Genomic DNA, 18,486 nt, shown 5'->3' with positions numbered 1-18,486 from the left:
CCCTCTGTTAATGAGACTAACACTGCCAGTCCCATTATAATAGATTTAAGCAAATAAATAACATGTTTGCCATTTCTTCTCTTGTTTTTCAAGTACCATTTTTGTCACTGATCTCACTGCTACAGATATTTGAGCAGAATAACTATAATTGTTACATGGCATAGGAAATGAAAACTACACATGGAGTCTCTATTTATTTCAGATAATTCAGCATATTCATCCAAATTGTCTGCAAAGTCTGTCCTCCCCATAGTTCTTGCTCACATTTGCCATTAATGCTAACATGACAAAAGGATACAATGAGTTAGGCTTAGTGGCTCAATAATGCATGGCAGTACCCACTGCACACTTGACAAGAGAGGAATAATAACCACATTACTTCAAAAGGAACAAAGTCTCCTGAAGGCTAAAAGAGGAACAGTATAAGACCTATATAAATTATTACCAAAATTGATTCAAAATTAGAGACTACTAATCTCTGGTTTTATGTAATTCACAGAAATTAAAAGTTCACTAGAAAAGCTCCTATCTGCATTGAAAGATTATAAATACCATTTTATGGAAAAGTTATGCTTTTCTAATGGTTCCAAAAGTCACCATGTGTAGAAAATATGGTCATGCTATAAAATCCATACTATCTCAGTTTTTCCCAATTAAAACTATTCTCTAGGCACTACTGGTGTCACCTGATAGTTCAGGTTTTGCATTTCTTTCCTTTTACTCTCTCCATGCTATCTTTTGGTGAACTTAACAAAAAAACATATGTTTTAAATATGACCTTTACACTGATGACTTTCAACAGTAGAGGTCTAGTCTTACCTGTCCCTTCTTTTTGAATATCCAATTCCTTAAATGATACAGCTACATAAATGCTTGAAAGACATTTCAAAATAATGTAGCCAAAACCTAACTCCTTATTTATGGTCTGTCAAAACTTCTTTTTCCACTTCATTCACATTCAGTAAATAATACCACTATCCATTAACTTGCTCGAGGCAAAAACCTCAAGTCATCCTAGACTTCTCTAATTCCTCTTTTTATGTCTCCCCACCACACACACACACACACACACACACACACACACACACACACACACACACAGAGAGAGAGAGAGAAACCACCAAAATGCAGCTTTTTGAATCTTTCTTTTTCCGGTCCGTAAGTATACACTTTTCTTACCTTCACTACTAGCACTGTGGGCCAGCTACAACCTTTTACCTGAACGTCTTCAACAACTACTAATCTGATCTTTCTCTTATCTTCTCTCTGTATCTTTTCTTTCAAAAATAGAAAGCTTCTTTATGCTACGTTACAATGGATGAAGTCAAAATTGCCTAGACTTCTTTCAAACAGAAGAAAGAATAGTGGAAATGGAATATTATTATTTTGTTTTACAGATAGAGATATTAAAGCTATAAAATAAAAGATATCTTACATGTTCTTTAAGCAGAGTTATGAAATATTCCAAGAGTTTTCCTGATGTGCAGTTCAATGAATCTGGGCACCCTTCTAGGTAACATAATCTCAAGCATAAATTTTGTCAATTATTATTTTTAACCCTGCTGTATTGCATTAGATAGCTAATTATAACTCTAATGATAAATCATTGAATAATTTAAGTTAGCTTAATGAAGATATAAGCCCTAAATATTTCAGAATATGTAAGGATTTTTAGAATTATACAGCTGCCCAGTTAAGACAAAAATAAAATGTCCTCTCAGTTATCTTCACTGTTTAGTATTTTAAGAACTAGCACAATTTAGAATTATTTAATCTTAAGAAAGAAAGTTCATATTATTTTACCTACCTGGGATCAGGCAAGTGTCAAACAGGTTTACATAGAGAATGAAAATTGCCCAAAGGAGAACATTTCTTTAAAGCAAATTTAATGAAATTCTTTTCAAATAGCTGTTTTATCTTGTTATGGCGGTTATGTTGTTTTGATGTGGGGATTCTTGGTGGGGCAGGGAAGAAGCAAAGGGGTAGGAGAAACTGAAATAGTGATATTTGTACATATTCTAAAGCTGAGAAGTAAAATCAGTATTACTCAAGAAGGAACTCTGAGCAAGTTTATTTTAGTGTATTTTCTTGTAAATGTCAGTAATGAGCCTCTAAAATAGTTATAGTATACACAGATAATAATCAGTGAGTTTTTCCACATAGCTTCTGGAAAAATTGCTTTCTGGTCTAGTTTTAATTAGTGTATTATTATCCAGTGCTAATTTGAGGGGTTTAGTCTAGAATTAGCACACAGCTGCAGCAGAGAATGCAAGCACATGAATTGCTGGATTAGATAGAGTCCCTACAAAGGGGAAGGAGGAAATGAGGGGAGATAAAACAAACCACATCTTCTAAGTAGGTTCCAAAATTTACCAGCTATTACCTATAATTTAAAAGTTAATTCCTTGATGGGAAAGAAATTGTGTTTCCAAATTTGGTTTGTCTTGTAATAAAATATAGGACTACTCTTTATAAAAGATGTTTCAAAAACATTCAGCAAACTAAAAAGAATACTTTGACACAAACTCATTTGTTTACTAGACGCATTTAGTAGCTGTCAAAACATTCCCATATTTGCTATGCACTTTTCTCAAAGCCAAAACCCTCTGAGAAGCAGCAGTATCCCCTTTGGATGTCCCCCAGACCTCTTCATCACATCCATACTCTCTCTTCCCAGAGGTAACCGAAGTTCTGGAGTTAGTACAAAATCCACTCCATCTCAGTTTTTACACTTTTCCAGGTGTTTCTGGATGTGAACTATTTTTCATGTTTAAACTTTACATAAATGATAACATACTATGTGTATCGTGATCCTCCTTGTTTTACTCAGCATTATGTTTAGATGACATCTCCATTGTGGTACACTACACATGCAATCAAGTTTCTTCATCTAACAGCTGCAGAAAAGCAGAAAACATCTTATCCTTCTAGCGTGCATGTGCTAGCAGAGTTTCTCAACAATGTCACCCTAGGAGCACTTGAAGCTGCAGGAAAGCTTTCTTCCTAGCACTGTGTGCAGGTTTGCCATAACAAAGTAACACAAACTGGGTGACTTAGAAAACAGAAATTTAGTTTCTCAAAATTCTGGAGGCTAGAAATCTTGGATCAAAATTCTAGTAGGATTGGTTTCTCCTGGGGCTTGTCCTTGGCTTGCAGATAGCCATTGTTTTCCTGGGTCTTCATAAGACCTTACCTCTGTGACATTTCTTTTTCTCTTTCTTTCTTTTTTTGTTTGCTTAAATTCTTTTATTGGTACATTTTAGGTATGCAATACATTCACATTTATCATTGGGTGCTTGTACGTGTACATGATGTATCTTGGTTCTTATTTTCTCCCCATTACCTGTGCTCCCTTTACCCCTTACACCCTTCCCTATTTACAAAGACTTTGTTTCCATTTTTTCCTTTTCTCATAGTTTTTCCTTTCCCTTCTTTCCTTTCCCCTTCCACTCCCAGCTTCCCTACCCCTTTGGACCTTTTCTTCCTATTTCAAATTATCAATTATTTGTTTTAATCATTTTAATCCTTATTTACACTTTCAGTTTCTCACACTAGAGAAACTATTTGGTATTTACACGTGTGTCCTATTTATTTCACTTAAGAGTGTTGACTCAATATACATCCATTTAGCTATAAATGTCTCTTGTTCAGTCTGCTCTTCTTATAAGGATGCTACACATACTGGCTTAGATCCCATCCCATTGACCTCATTTCAAATTTGTTACTTATTTAAAGATCCTGTCTCTGAACACAGTTACATTCTTAGGTTTTAGGGTTAAGATCTGAACATATGAATTGAGAGGTGGGACACAATTCACCTCATAACACAGGTTGGTGTCAGGCAGAAAGGGAAAGGGCCAAAGCACCTGGACCTCTTGCACAGAAGGAGTCATTGTCCCTCACATCAGGATACTGCTAGTGCACTCTAAGACAAGAACCCAGTGGAATTGCGAAGCTGGGGGAATATATAATTCAACTTTATTAGATTTTATCTAAATGTCCCCAAATAATTGTGTCAATTTAAATTCCAAAAGCACCATATGGAAACTCAAGTTTCCCTCAAACTTGCAAGTAATTGATAAGTTCTCAGGCTCTTGATGTATATACTAATATCATAGGTATTATTGATTTTTTCAATTTTAATTTATTGATTTCAAATAATGCTGAATATATGTATATGTGGTATGGTGTGTCATGTATCTATCCTTCTAGTTATCTGCTGTGTGACTTATCTCTTGTAATATTTACCCATTTTCCCTTTTATATTTGTTATTCAGATTCTAGAAACTGTCCTTTTGTTATTTCTATATTGTTTCACATACTTTCTCCCAGCATATGACTTATCTTTAACTCTGCTACTCTCTATGTTGAAGAATAAATAGTCAAATTTATCAGTACTGTGCTTTCCATTGTGTAGGTGCTGCTTGAGCCTTACATAAGAAACCTTTCTCTACCCAAAGGTCATAAAGATAACCTCTTCTATTTCTTTCTAAAAGATTTAAAATTTTGTTTTGGAAATGAAGTCTTTATCAAATTTTCATTTTTTATTATGCAAGGTAGAAATTCATTCCATTTTTCAGTGTGAATAGCTAATTTGTTCATCACTATTTAGTGAATATGTAATCATTTCCTCTCCTCTCTCAAATAATTTTCCAATTAAGCACAGTTCTCCTTATAGTTCCTCTATTTTGGCCCACTTTTTAAAATATGTCTACACTACTATCTAAAATATTATAAATGTTGTAAGTTTTTGCTAAGTCTTTATATCTCCCTGGGAAATTATCTTTCCTTACTGTTCTTCAAAATTGCCTCAGATTTCTAGGTCCTTTACTTTTCTATTTGAAATTTCTAATTAGTTTGCCACATTAATGAAATGAAAAAAATAGATGGGATTTTCTTTGAAGTGTTTTGAACTTATACATTAATTCAGGGAATTCACCTTTAAATATTGAGTCTTCCAATTATGAGATTGCTATACCTCATTAATTCAGGCTTTTAAAAATTATGCCTTTAGTAATATACTATAATTTTCTATAAATATTATGCATCTTTAATCATTTATGTATCTTTATTTTAAAATGTTTATGGCTATTATAAATGGTATCTTTTTTCTTACATTATTATGTTGATAATTAAGGGTTAAATAAGGAGTAATTGTGATTTTTAAATGTTGGTCTTAGATTCTAACAGACTTACTAAATTTTCATTTTAATTCTAGTAATTTATTTCTAGAACTTCTTAGCTTTCATATGTAAATAATCATGTCAACCACCACCAATCTCATATTCTCTCATAAATCCCTATACTTCATTTTTTTTTTGCATTCTTTTGCATTTGCTATTGCCTTAATAAAAATGCTTAAACATGTCAAGCAGTATATATAATTTTGTCTGTCATTTGGTGATAATGCATTTCAAGTTTAATAAATAATATATCTGTTAAATTTTTAATAGATACCCTTTAATAATCCCCTATTCATAGTTTGGAAATATTAATAAAAATTAATCTGTTCTTATTTTTATTTAAAATTATTGCAATTTTCACATCATTTTCTCATGTTAACACTATTTGAATTCCTAGGTAAAAAACAATCTTCACTGGGTCAAATTTATTGTTTATTGTTTTTAATTCTGTGACAGATACGTTTATCTCAAATCTTATTTCAATTTTTTATTAGTATAGTGTGCATAATTTTCTTTTTCTATACTTTCTTGTCCAGTTTTGATATTGCATCAAAATTGTACTAGTTTAAAAAATGATTTTGTTAGGAAAGACATATGCTTATCTCCCAATATCACTCTCCATCTCTATTTTTCTCCTTCTTTCAAGATGGGAGATCTCTGGCAACTTTCTAGCACATTTCCTTATCACTTTTGTCTAGGTATGTCCATACACTAAACTGTCATAGTGCTGTCCATTCCCATGTGAAATTCTCATGGAGTTATGCATGCACAATATGGCAGCTGCTATTCTGACTCCGAGTTGAGTCAAAGAGGTATGCAAAAGTGGTATATGAGATCTCCAGGAAGTCTGAAAGAGAAGGTGTGCACTGTTTTATTCTGCTTTCCTCCTTCTGTCTGGCACATTGGACATAATGGTTAGCATACTGCCAGCCATATTTACCATAACATAATCTTGAAAATGAAATACTAAATATAGTGGTGGATAAAGATTAGAGCCAGAGGCCTGCCCAGATACCATAAGTAAGTGTGCCTAGACCCCAGCTAGAAGCCTGCTCAGACACTAGAGAGTCAGGTGCACAATTCCCAACTAAAGGCCCTCTCAAGCAACAGCTACACAGGTGGGAAGGCCTCAGCCAGAAGCAAGGCATCATCTTAACTGTGCACAGGCCACAGTGAGAACCCCACCCAGAAAACAGTGCAGCACAGGGTGCCAGAAGGCCACCATTCTGAACCCAGGAATTGGCTCAGTGGTGAGCAGCAGAGAGAAGGCCTCTCTGAGGGTTGCTGAGAATTGAAGACCACTGGATGAACAAAATGTTGCCTCAACAAAGGCACAGCAGGCTGCATCTGTTGAAATGAGAAGACACATAAACAATACTCAAAACCAAATATCCAGATCTTCTAAGGCAACCCCAAGAGGAAACAAAATGAAACAATCTGATACTCAATGGCCTGAGCTTTCTGAACTGACAACAAAAGACAATCTGGAAAAAATGAAATCAGAAATAATTTCTCAGATAACAACAAAGATTGTATCCATGCTGAAAGACATGATTAATAAATCTAGAACAGACACAGATTAAAAACAAATAAAGGAACATGATTGAATCCTAGCATAGGAAACAAATGGAATCCATAAAAAAGATGCAAATAGATTTCCAGGAGATTAAAAACTCAATTGAAAGTTTATGCAGCAGAATGGGCCAATGCGAGGATAGAATTTCAGATATAGAAGATGGGATTGCAGTTAATGACCAGGAAAAGAAAAATTTTGTAAAAATAGTAAGGGACCATGGGAAATCAATCCAGCAGCTGCTAGATGATGCAATAGAAGAATAACATAAGACTGATCAGAGTCAATGAAGAAAGAGGAGAGAGTGAAAATGACATAAAAAAACTATTCACAGAAGTAATAGCAGAAAAACATCTCAACCAGGGGAAAAGAATTTGATATACACATAAGTGAAGCATATAGAACTCCAAGCTGTGATAAAAAATAATCTACACCTAGGCATATAATGGTTAAGAGTCCAGAAATGCAAAAGAAGGATAAAATATGACAAGTAGCTAAAAAAAGAAACAACATATAAAGGAAAGCCCATCAGATTCACAGCAGACTTCTCAACACAAACTCTCAAATCAAGAAAATCCTGAGGTGAAGTATTTCAGGCCCTAAAAGAAAACAGCCTCCAACCCAGATTGATGTACCCTACAAAACTATCTTTCAAAATTGATTGAGAAATAAGATATTTTCATGACAAAGAGCACCTGAGGAACTTCATGAATACCAAACCAGTACTCCAAAAATTTTTGAACAATATCCTAGGAAAATAGAATGAGGATTACAGCACCAGGAAGCCCAGCAAAACAAACCCAACAGGCATGACAAGAAATTAAATGCAAAGGAGGAGAATCCAACAAAAAGAAAAGGTCATGACAAGGTTATGTCAATACATATCAGTTATAATTATCAATGTTAATGGTTTCAGTTCACCAATCAAAAGAAATAGACTGGTAGAATAGGTCAAGAAACAAGATTGAACAATATGATGCATACAAGAAACATACTTCATTCAAAAAGAAATTCTTAGACTAAAAGTTAAAGGGTGGAAAACAATACTCCATGCAACAGGAACCCCCAAAAAAGCAGGAGTAGCAATCATATTTTCAGATAAAATTGATTTCAAACCAACACTAAGAGAGATAAAGAAGGGCATTACATCCTTGTAAAGCAAAAAATCCAAGCAGAAGTGACGACAATCATAAATATATATGCACCAAATACTAGTGCACCCAACTATATAAAACAAATACTAACAGACATGAAAAATCAAATAAGCACTAATACAATAGTAGTGGGGGACTTTAATACCCTGCAGTCACAAATAGATCAACTAGACAAAACAAAAATAAACAAAACAAAAACAATGAAATACTAGAACTCAATCAAACTCTTGAACAAATGAACTTAACAGATGTTTACAAAGTACTCCACCCCACAAGATCAGAATATATATTCCTTCTAGTTGCAGATGGGTCATTCTCCAAAATAGATCACATACTCACTCACAGAATATGTTTAAATGAGTGCAAAAGAATTGAAGCACTGTGCATTATCAGGCCATAGTGTGATGAAATTGGAGATCAGTAGTGAAAGAAACCATAAGAATTTCATAAACACATGGAAATTGAACAACACACTTCTGAATAACCAATGGTTTACAGAGGAAATTAAAGAAGGAATCAGAGCTACCCACTTGGGATCTCTCCTGCCCCTCAGGAGCTTTCCTAACAATAAATATTTTCCTACTTTTCATGTTCATCGTTCCTAGGACTCATTCTTTGATTTCTAGAGAACAAGAACTCGGTATATCATACAGTTAACAGGTTGGGAGATATAATATTTCATATTTCATATTTCCTGTGACATTATTGGAGGTCCCACCGAGATAATAATTAATAGGAGGTTAGAATTTACTTTTATTGATTGTTAAATTATACTAAGTAACCAAAATTGTCATTCTTGTTTGTTACTGCTTATCCCTCTTGTAAATGCTTTGTACTTTGAGTTCTTACACATTATTGTTTTGTTAAAATGATGATGTTTCTTTAAAAGGATATTTTACTTTTGTAGATAAAGTTTTATGTTTCTGTTCTATATTGATTGCTTGATTGATTTGTTAGACAATGCTGAGGAAAAGTAATGTTAGATCACCATCTAACAGCCTTTACCAATAATTACAAGTAAATTAGTAAATTAGAAAATGTAGCAAAAATAGGTCACTCTGTAAAATCTAGTTTATAGTTGAAAAATATACATGCCTATTGATAAAATGCAGGACCCCAGCTGTCAATTAATCAGACACTAGGCCAGCAGCTGCTCTTAAGACTTGGGGGACAGGTTTCACTGAGCAGTCTGGCCCAATTCTTCTCTATACTCTAGAGAAAATGTTGAGCCAGCCCTGCCTCAGTTTCCTCTCTGGTCTGATCTTCCACTGGTGGGGAGGCAGTCTTAGCTCTTGAGATTCCCCACTCTAGCCTTTCCAGGCTGAGAGTGATGACTCAGGGGCAAGTTGTCTCAATAACTCACCAAGAGCATGAGAAGAAAAGACCTCCTTTCCTGGACTCATTTCCAATCTCTCCTGCCAACTTTATACTCTCCTTTATAGAGGCATGTAAAGTCAGAAAGGATCTCTGAAATATTCAATGTCTTTCTCCTAAGAACCTTAAAATTAAATCCTTAGAAAATGAGTGTTCTTGCCAACATCAAAGATAGGGAAGTCATTTTAGATCAGGAAACATACCCCTTCTCTGGGTTAGATGAGACATCAAGGTTTTGTCCATCTGCACTTAGTGCTCTGGGCAACAGTCTTCCTTGGGAAACTCCACCAGAGACCCTGTGGAAAGAACCGACTTCTGGTTGAAACCAGAAGGAGGTATTTCTATAAGCACAACACTTAAGGGACTAAAACACATTTAGTTTAAGGGGGAATCCTCTCTCTCTCTCTCTCTCTCTCTCTCTCTCTCTCTCTCTCTCTCTCTCAAGATCTGGCTCTTATCATGTATGTATGAGAAAAATACTTTGGCTAATAAATTGTATACTAAATGCTGGCAAGACAGGCAGCTAGATTCCTTTCAGGAGACAGATCTCTGATTGCATGGAACTAGTGAAAACTGGAGTGACAACTGAGAGGTCATGTCCAGAGCTACTCTTTGCCAGATGCTTGAAGGTCCCCCAGTGGAAACTGACAGCCTGAATGGGTAATCAGTAGAAAAACATATCTGCATAACTATTGTCCTCTAACTGGACTCCTCAGTGAGGTGAAAGGTAACCCTTTCAGTGATCGTCGGATATCCTCTGTCTCAGAGTGACCTGAAGCCATGCTGGTAGGGACATTTCTCAAGACTTCATTAAGAGTTGAGCTACAGGACAGGACTGTTCTCTCTCTGCTAGTAAGATAGACACAAATAGAAAACAATACCTTGGTAGAGGTTGTTTGACAGATCTTTAATAGGCTAGAAACTGAAGCTCTTGGGAATTAACTTTAGAACTCTTTGGCTGCTTTACTACTAGGCTGCACCTCTCTAGGAGGCCTTAGATAGAACAGCTAATAGAGAAATGGTTTGCATTTGTGCTTTGATAACTAGGAATAAAAGGGATCGCAACCAGCTTTTCTCTCCTTCTATGTGCTTGTGGAAACCTGATGAAGGTGCCTTGTGAAGTTTGAACAATGTGTAATCTTTGTCTTGCTGCTGGAGGTTACCTAGGTGATCAAACAGAGGTCTTGGCAGTTTTCTTCAAGGGTGAAGATCCCCTGCAGTTTTTGTCTGCTTCTGTCTCTAAAAGTGATCTCTCTTGCAAGAAGAAGGTGTAGTCCTTTAATCTATCTGCCTCATTCTCTCTCAAAGATTTAGAGAACAGTGACTTAAATACTTTTGATTATCAGTTTGGCTAACAATGTTTCCTTCAAAAAGACATAATTTGACAACTAAAATCAATTGTGAGTTGGGCTTTTGAAATACAGGAGTAAGAGCACAAGTTCCTGGGAAAGGTAAGAGTGCCAGCTGGTAAAGTGTGGCTGCTCCAGTCCAATTTACTTCCTGGGCTCTCTCCAGATGGCAGCCACCTGCCATGGAGCTGTGATCCTAGAGAATGCTCTAGGGACATAAGGGATCAATCAGAATCATAGGGACGCCTTGTTTCTGGTTTTTTTTTTCAGAATATGAGGAATGCCAAGTCAAACTCTCTTACTCCTTTGGAATATATTCTTAAAAACTGGCAGAAGTTCCATCCTCACATGCTGAGGAAGAGCAGCCTAATATTCTTCTGCACCCTTGCATGGCCTTCCCATCCTCTAGAGCCAAGATGGAATGCAGAGGGAAGTATTAATTATGATGCCATTTCACAACTAGAATTATAGTGTAAAAAAGGGGAAAATGGTCAGAATTGCCTTTTGTCTAGATCTTTTTTGCATTAAGAGATAATCACAATTTGTGTTCAAGGTGTAAATATAAGCTGCAGGAAGACCAGACTCGTCTGGTCCTTATCACTAAACTTGAAGCTTTCCACCCTCACCTTTTAGACCCTGAGGACAAAGTTCTGAGGTAATCCCAGTGAAAGCTCCACCTACCACCAAACTTGAAATTTTTCCCACTTGCCCTTTAGAGCCTGAGATCCCTCCCCTTTATCAAATCTAAGGGTGAAATTCCTAAGCCAGCTGTAATTAAAACCTCTACAGAACTATATCCACCCATAGCTAATTTTGTTTAAACACCTCAAGGACAATATCCCTTGCAAGATGTAAGTCATGGATTTGGGCAAGCCCACGTCCATATGCCTTTTTCTCTCAGTGACCTCAAACAGATAAAACAAGACCTAGGAAAGTTTTCAGATAATCCTGATAAGTACATTTAGGGGACTTACCCAAACCTATGAATTAGATTGGAATGATGTAATGTTACATTTAAATCAAACATTCAATGCTAATGAAAAACAAGTAATATTACAAGCTGCCATTGCATATGGAGACAAATATCATATTATTAATTTTAGAGAGCCAGAACACAGATAACTTGGGGAGCAGCTGTTCCCTACCAGAGCCCAAGCAGTCCCTACACAGGATCCCAACTGACCTACTAACCAGACAAGAGATTATAATAAGAGACATTTTTGGATTTGTATTCTTGAAGGTCTAAGAAGGACAAGATCCAAGCCTCTTAAATATTTTCAATTAGCAACTATTCAATAGGAGGAAAAAGAAAATCCTTCTGCCTTTTTAGATTGCCTAAAAGAGGCATAGATAAAACACACATCCTTAGCTCCTGAATCGATAGAAGGACAGATTATTCTTAAGGATAAGTTTATTACACAATCAGCCCTAGATACCAGGAAAAAATTACAAAAGATGACTTTTTCTCCAGACAACTCACTTTATTAAAAATTGCTTCTTCTGTATTTTATAATCGAGAGCAGGAGGAGACCCAGGAAAGAAAACAGAGGAACCAAGAGAAGGCAGCAGCCTTAACAGCAGCTCTAAGAGAAATAGACTCTAGGTCTGATTCTTGGGTTCCCAAGAAGACCTGGACAACTGAACCTACCAGCTATCACTGCAAAAATCTAGGTCATCTCTAGAAGGACTGCAACAAGATACCCCCTGGACCATGCCCTGACTGTAAAGGCAAACACTGGAGGTTGGCCTGCCCTCTGAGGTGAAGGCCCCAAAGTTCAGACCTATCCTTCCAGTTAGTCCAATAAAACTGAAGGGCCCTGGGGCACTCTGCCTTCTCCCTCTGGCTGGACTGTCATCTCCATGGAGGAGCCCCGGGTAATCATGACTATAGAGGGAAAAGAAACAAGCCTAGTGCTGCACACTGGCTTCTCTCTCTCTGTTCTTTTCTTCAACCCTGGCCTTCCTTCCAGCCATCATACATCAGTAAAAGGAGTCACTGGAGAGTAGGCAACTCATTATTTTACTCAACCCTTAGATTGTAACTGGGATGGCTTTCTCTTCACCCATTCCTTTTTAATTATGCCTGAAAGTCCTGTACCCCTCTTAGGGAGACATATCTTATCCTGTTTAAATACCATAATCTACATGCACCCAGGTCAGGTACACTGCCTCTCCCTTGTAGAAACAGAAATAAATCCTGAAGTGTGGGCAACTAAAGGTAAAATAGGAAGGGCAATAAATGCTGCCCGGGCACAGATTCATCTCAAAGATCCCACTGTTTTTCCTCACCAGAGGCAATATCCTGTAAGGCCTGAGGTTAAAAGGGGATTATTGCCTATAATTGACAATCTAAGAGCACAAGGTTTACTTAAAGCCTGTAATAGCCCATGCAGCACTCTGATCTTGAGAGTACAAAAATCCAATGGAGAATGGAGGTTAGTATAAGATCTTAGATTGGCAAATGAGGCAGTACTGCCAATCCATCCAGTAGGACCTAACCAATACACTCTACTCTCTCAGGTCCCTGAAGATACCTGTTGATTTTTGGTGTTAGATCTAAAAGATGCCTTCTTGTATTCCTTTACATTCAGATTCTCAGTTTCTTTTTGCGTGTGAAAATCCTCATTTTCAGGCCTCTCAACCTACTTGGACTGTACTTCCTCAAGAATTCAGAGACAGTCTTCACCTTCTTGAACAAGTGCTTTCCCATGACCCAGCATGTTTTGAGTTTCCCCAGGTCACAGTCTTACAATATGTAGATGATGTAATGGTATGTGTCCCCGCAGAAGAACTCTCAAGCCAAGTTACCAGTGCTCTGCTAAATTTTCTAGTAGACAGGGGTTATAAGGTTTCTAGATCTAAAGCACAACTTTGTAGCCTTGGGGTAAAATATTTAGGCCTTATCATATCTAAGGGAATCCAAAGATTAGGTGAAGAAAGAATTAAACCAATACTTTCCTTCATAATGCCTAAGACCCTAAAACAGCTAAAGGGATTCCTAGGAATTCTGGGGCTTTAATGACACTTCAACTGGTCTTTCTCTTTTAAGTGAAAAGGTAAAATTAATGAGACAAGTTTCCTCCAGAATTGAATGGTGCTAGATATCTTAACAGCAGCACAAGGAGGTACCTGAGCAATTGTAAAAGCTGAATGTTGTGTGTGCATTACTGATACTTCTGCTAATATCTTGATGGCTGTTCAAGACATTAAACAATAGGTTAAGGCCATATCAGATTCTGAGATTCTCTGGGACTTCTCCTTATCCTCTCTGTGGAAGGCTATTACTAGCTATTCCTGGTAGAAACATCTTTTGGCTATACTTATAATATTCTTGTTGATTTTATTGTTTGGCCCATGTATGTCTTTCAGGCCTTGTCTCCTCCAGACTTAAAGCTATATGCCTACCCATGATGGAAATGCCTGATGCCTATTGAGGACCTTTAGATAGACCTTCTGAAGGGTATCCCTGACTGCCAACGACAACTACAACCCCCTTCAGCCTGAAGTAGATTGAGCAGTTGTGGGGGGCCTTGCCCCCCCGCTAGAACTCTTGAGTGCCTTTTACAGACATATCCGGGCCTGCTGCAAATCTACCCGGCAACAAGGAAGTAGCCCCAGTACCCTCCTCTTGCTCCTCCCCTCTAGCCCTACGGTATATATGTTGTAACAGCTTCTGCAATAAACGAGACTTGATCAGAAACCTGTCTTGTCTCCATCTCTCGTGTCCCCTGTCCTCTCTCATCCTCGCTCCCCCTCTAGGGTCTCCGTTGACTTACCCGCGGGCCGGGACAAGCAGTCATTGTCCCTTGCCCCTCACAACAGTTCAGGATACTTCTTCAGAGGAGGGAATACTAAAGATAGATGAGGTAGGTAGAAATATTATAGGCAGTCAGATAGGGCTAAGTCCTCAAGAAGGTCAGGGAAAAGGTGAAAGAACCACAGCACCACATCAATTAGACTTCCTGGCTATATGCACAGAAAGGGACAGACCAACCTAAGCCAAGGGGATTTTCTGGAAGGTTGTTGGGGCCTCTTGGTATTGTAGACAGCTAAGTTAGTTATAAATATTACAGCCAGTCACACAGGACTGGGCATTCAGCAAGGAGGACAATTGTGACCCAAGGCACATTAACTGAAAGTCAGAATTGTAAAAGGAGAGAAACTACACTTGTGCTTCCTTGTGCTTCCCCTGGGGATAAATAGCAGTGATTGATATTCTGAAAAGGTCGTGGTGGGGGTCAAGGTCTTAAGCCAGCCTCTCCAGGAAATATCCCTGACTCCCACCCTTACTGAAAATCCTTGTATGCTTGCTACTTGACTTGCTTCCCAATTGCACCACTTTACCTAAGTGGCTATACTTGTAACATTATTGGATGTTCACGGCTGTGGCCCATGTTGTACCCATGTGGGTTTCACCCTATAAAACTTATCTGTAAAGTGGGGTCCTCGGCTACCCACTTGGGACCCCTCCTGCCCTTCAGGAGCTTTCCTATCAATAAATATATTCCTACATTTTTTTTATTTAAAAAAAGTAATCAAACAGTTTCTACAATTAATTGGAAATGACAATACAACATATTAGAATGTATGGGACACAATGAAAGCTGTCTTACAAGGGAAATTCATAGGAGTGAATACACATGTTAGGAAAACAGAGTGAGCTCAAATAAACAACATAATGCTGAACCTCAAGATTCTAGAAAAAGAAGAGCAGGACAAACCCAAAGCTCATACAAGGGAGGAAATTATAAAAATCAGAACAGAAATCAATGCACTAGAAACTAAAAGAACAATATAAAAAAATCAATGAGGCCAAGAGTTGGTTCTTTGAAAGAATAAACAAAATTGACAAACCCTTAGTGAATCTTATCAAAAAAAGGAAAAAAAAGGGTCAGGGACTTAGCTGAACAGCACCACTCCTGCTTCATAAGTGCAAGGACCTGAGTTCAATCCCTGGTACCAAAAAAAAGGAAAGAAAAGACTCAAATCCATGTGATTAGGAATGAAAAGGGTGAAATTACAATGGACCCAGAAGAAATCCAGAGGCTCAATACCTACTTCAAGAACCTATATACCAATAAGATGGAAAACACAGAAGAAATGGACAGATTTCTAGATACATATGAATTATCAAAGTTGAATGAAGACCTAAAATTTCTAAACAATGCAATATCAATCAATGAAATTGAAAAATGTAATTAAAAGCTTATGAATGAAGAAATGCCCAGGTCCCAATGTCTTCATTGTTGAATTCTACAAGACATTTGGGGAAGAACTATCACTACTACTGCTTAAACTCTTAAATGAAATTGAAAAGGAATCAATACTCCCGAATTCATTCCTGGAAGCAAGCATCACCTTGATCCCCAAAGCAGAGAAAAACCCAACTGAAAAAGAGAACTATAGGCCAATTTCACTAATGAACATATATATAAAAATCCTCAATAAGATACTGGCAAACAGAATGAAGAAGATAATCAAGAAGTTCATACACCCTGACCAAATAGGATTCATTCCAGGGATGCAGGGATGGTTCGACATACACAAATCAATAAATGTAACACAATACATTAATAGAGCCAAGAACATAAAACCATATAATCATCTCAGTAGATGCAGAAAAAGGATTTAACAAAATTCAACACATGTTCATGATTAAAAACCGTGCAGAAAATTGGAGTAGATGGTCTCTACCTCAATCTGATAAAAGCCATCTATGAAAGACCAATAGCCAATATCATACTAAATGGTCAAAAACTGAAATCCTTCACACTAAAATCAGGAACAAAACAAGGATGTCCACTATCACCACTATTGTTCAATATAGTTCTGGAAACACTAGCCATGGCAATTAGACAAGAGAAAGAAAGAAAAGGAATAAAGATAGGAAATGAAGAAGTCAAATTGTCATTATTTGCAGATGACATGATTCTCTATATAGAAGACCCCAAGAACTCCACCAAAAGTCTTCTAGACTTAATAACCAAATTCAGTACAGTAGCTGGATACAAGGTCAACACAAAAAAATCAATAGCCTTCTGTACACAAACAAGAGACTCACTGAGAGAAGAACTGGAGAAATAACTCTTTCCACAATAGCATCCAGAAAATAAATACCTAGGAATCAACCTAACAAAAGAAATCAAAGACCTCTTCTCTGAAAACTATAGCACTCTGAAAAAAGAGATGAAAGAGGATATCAGAAAATGTAAAGACATCCCTTTGTCCTGGGTAGAAGAACCAATATAGTGAAAATGGCCATAATTCCAAAACTGCTATACAGATTCAATGCAATCCCAGTTGAAGTTTCAAAAGCATACCTCACTGACCTTGAGAAAACAATCCAAAAATTCATTTGGAACTAGCAGAGACCTAGAATAGCAAAAGTAACTCTAGGTAATAAAGACAAGGTAGGGGGTATCACAATCCCCAACTTGAAACTATACTACAAAGCTACTATGATAAAAAAGCATGGTACTGGCAAAGACACAGACCTGAGGACCAGTGGAACAGATTAGAAGATGCAGAAACAATGCCAGACACACTCAGCCACCTCATTTTTGATGAAGAAGCCAAACACCCACACTGGAGGAAAGATAGCCACTTTAAAAAATGATACTGGAGAAATTGGGCTTCAAGTTGCAAAAGGCCAAAACTAGACCTATATCCCTCACCATGCACTAAACTAAAATCTAAATGGATTAAAGATCTAAATAATAAACCAGAAACACTAAACTGGCTGGAACAGAGGTTAGGTAGAAGTCTTGAAGACACTGGCATAGGAAAAGATTATGAACAAAACTTCCATTGCCCCTGAACTAGCACAAACAATCAAGAAGTAGGATCTTTTCTTATTAAAAATCTCCTGCACAAGACAAATGCCTACAGTGTGAAGAGACAACCCACAGTGTGGGAGAAAATTTTTACGAGCTGTTCCTCAGAAACAGGTCTCCTATCTAGAATATATAAAGAACTTTAAAAAATGAGGCTGCCCCAATTTGAAGACCCAATCAAATAATGGGCATCTGAAATGAAAAGACATTTCTTACACAACGAAGTAGAAATAGCAAATAAACATGTGAAAAAATATTCAATATTACTGGTCCTTTGAGAGATGCAGATTAAAAACAATGCTGAGATTCCACCTCATTCCAGAAAGAATGGTTGCTATCATGAAATCAACAAATAACAAATGCTGACTGGGCTGTGGGGAAAGAGGAACCCTGCTCCACTGCTGGTGGGAGTGCAGACTGGTGTAACCACTGTGGAAATCAGTATGGAGATACCTCAAAGAATTAGAACTGGAAGTCCCATTTGACTCAGCTATTCCCCTACTGGGCATCTTCCCCCAAAATTAAAAGAATGACACCATAGTGATATATGGGCAACCATGTTCGTAGTGGCACAGTCTATGATAGCTAAAACTTAGAAACAGCCCAGTTGCCCATCAACTGGAGACTGAATAAAGAAAATGTGTATCTTTAAAAAATAAAATGGAGTACTAGTCAGCCATAAAGAATGTGAAACGAGAGGCATTTATTTATTTATTTATTTATTGTTAAATTCTTTTATTGGTACATTGTAGGTATACAACACAATTACATTTCTCATTGGGAATTGTACCTTTACATAATGTATCTTGGTTCTTATTTTTTCCCCATTCCTAGCTCTCCCTTCACCCCATCCACCCTTCCCTATTTACAGAGACTTTATTTCAATTTTTCCCATTTTTCAGCATTTTTCTTTCCCTTCTTTCCCTTCCCCTGCTCCTCCCACTACCCCTACCCCTTTCGACCTTTTCTTCCTATTTTGCATTATCGATTATTCATTCTAATCACTGGTACATTTTAGGT

General features: G+C 37.1%; 1 long non-coding RNA gene across 2 annotated transcripts in view; it reads left to right on the top strand.

Annotated features, from left to right (window-relative positions):
• LOC147826641 (uncharacterized) overlaps positions 1-14,333 on the top strand; it is a 100,934-nt gene extending 86,601 nt beyond the window's left edge. Inside the window, exons 1-2 of one of the 2 annotated variants that reach the window (XR_015438814.1) lie at positions 1,082-1,158; positions 14,003-14,333. This is a non-coding gene — a long non-coding RNA (uncharacterized LOC147826641). Of the gene's footprint in view, positions 1-1,081; positions 1,159-14,002 lie in introns of those variants that run through there. The other variant, XR_015438813.1, reaches the window with a different exon arrangement.
• Positions 14,334-18,486: the final 4,153 nt, after the last annotated feature.

Source organism: Heterocephalus glaber, unplaced genomic scaffold (assembly GCF_053883595.1).
Source record: "Heterocephalus glaber isolate CG9 unplaced genomic scaffold, H.glaber_assembly_v1.0 deba00001463, whole genome shotgun sequence".
In the NCBI taxonomy this organism is placed as follows: Eukaryota; Metazoa; Chordata; class Mammalia; order Rodentia; family Bathyergidae; genus Heterocephalus; species Heterocephalus glaber.
The sequence above is the reverse complement of the archived record's forward strand: the minus strand, read 5'-3'. Positions and strand labels throughout refer to the sequence as shown.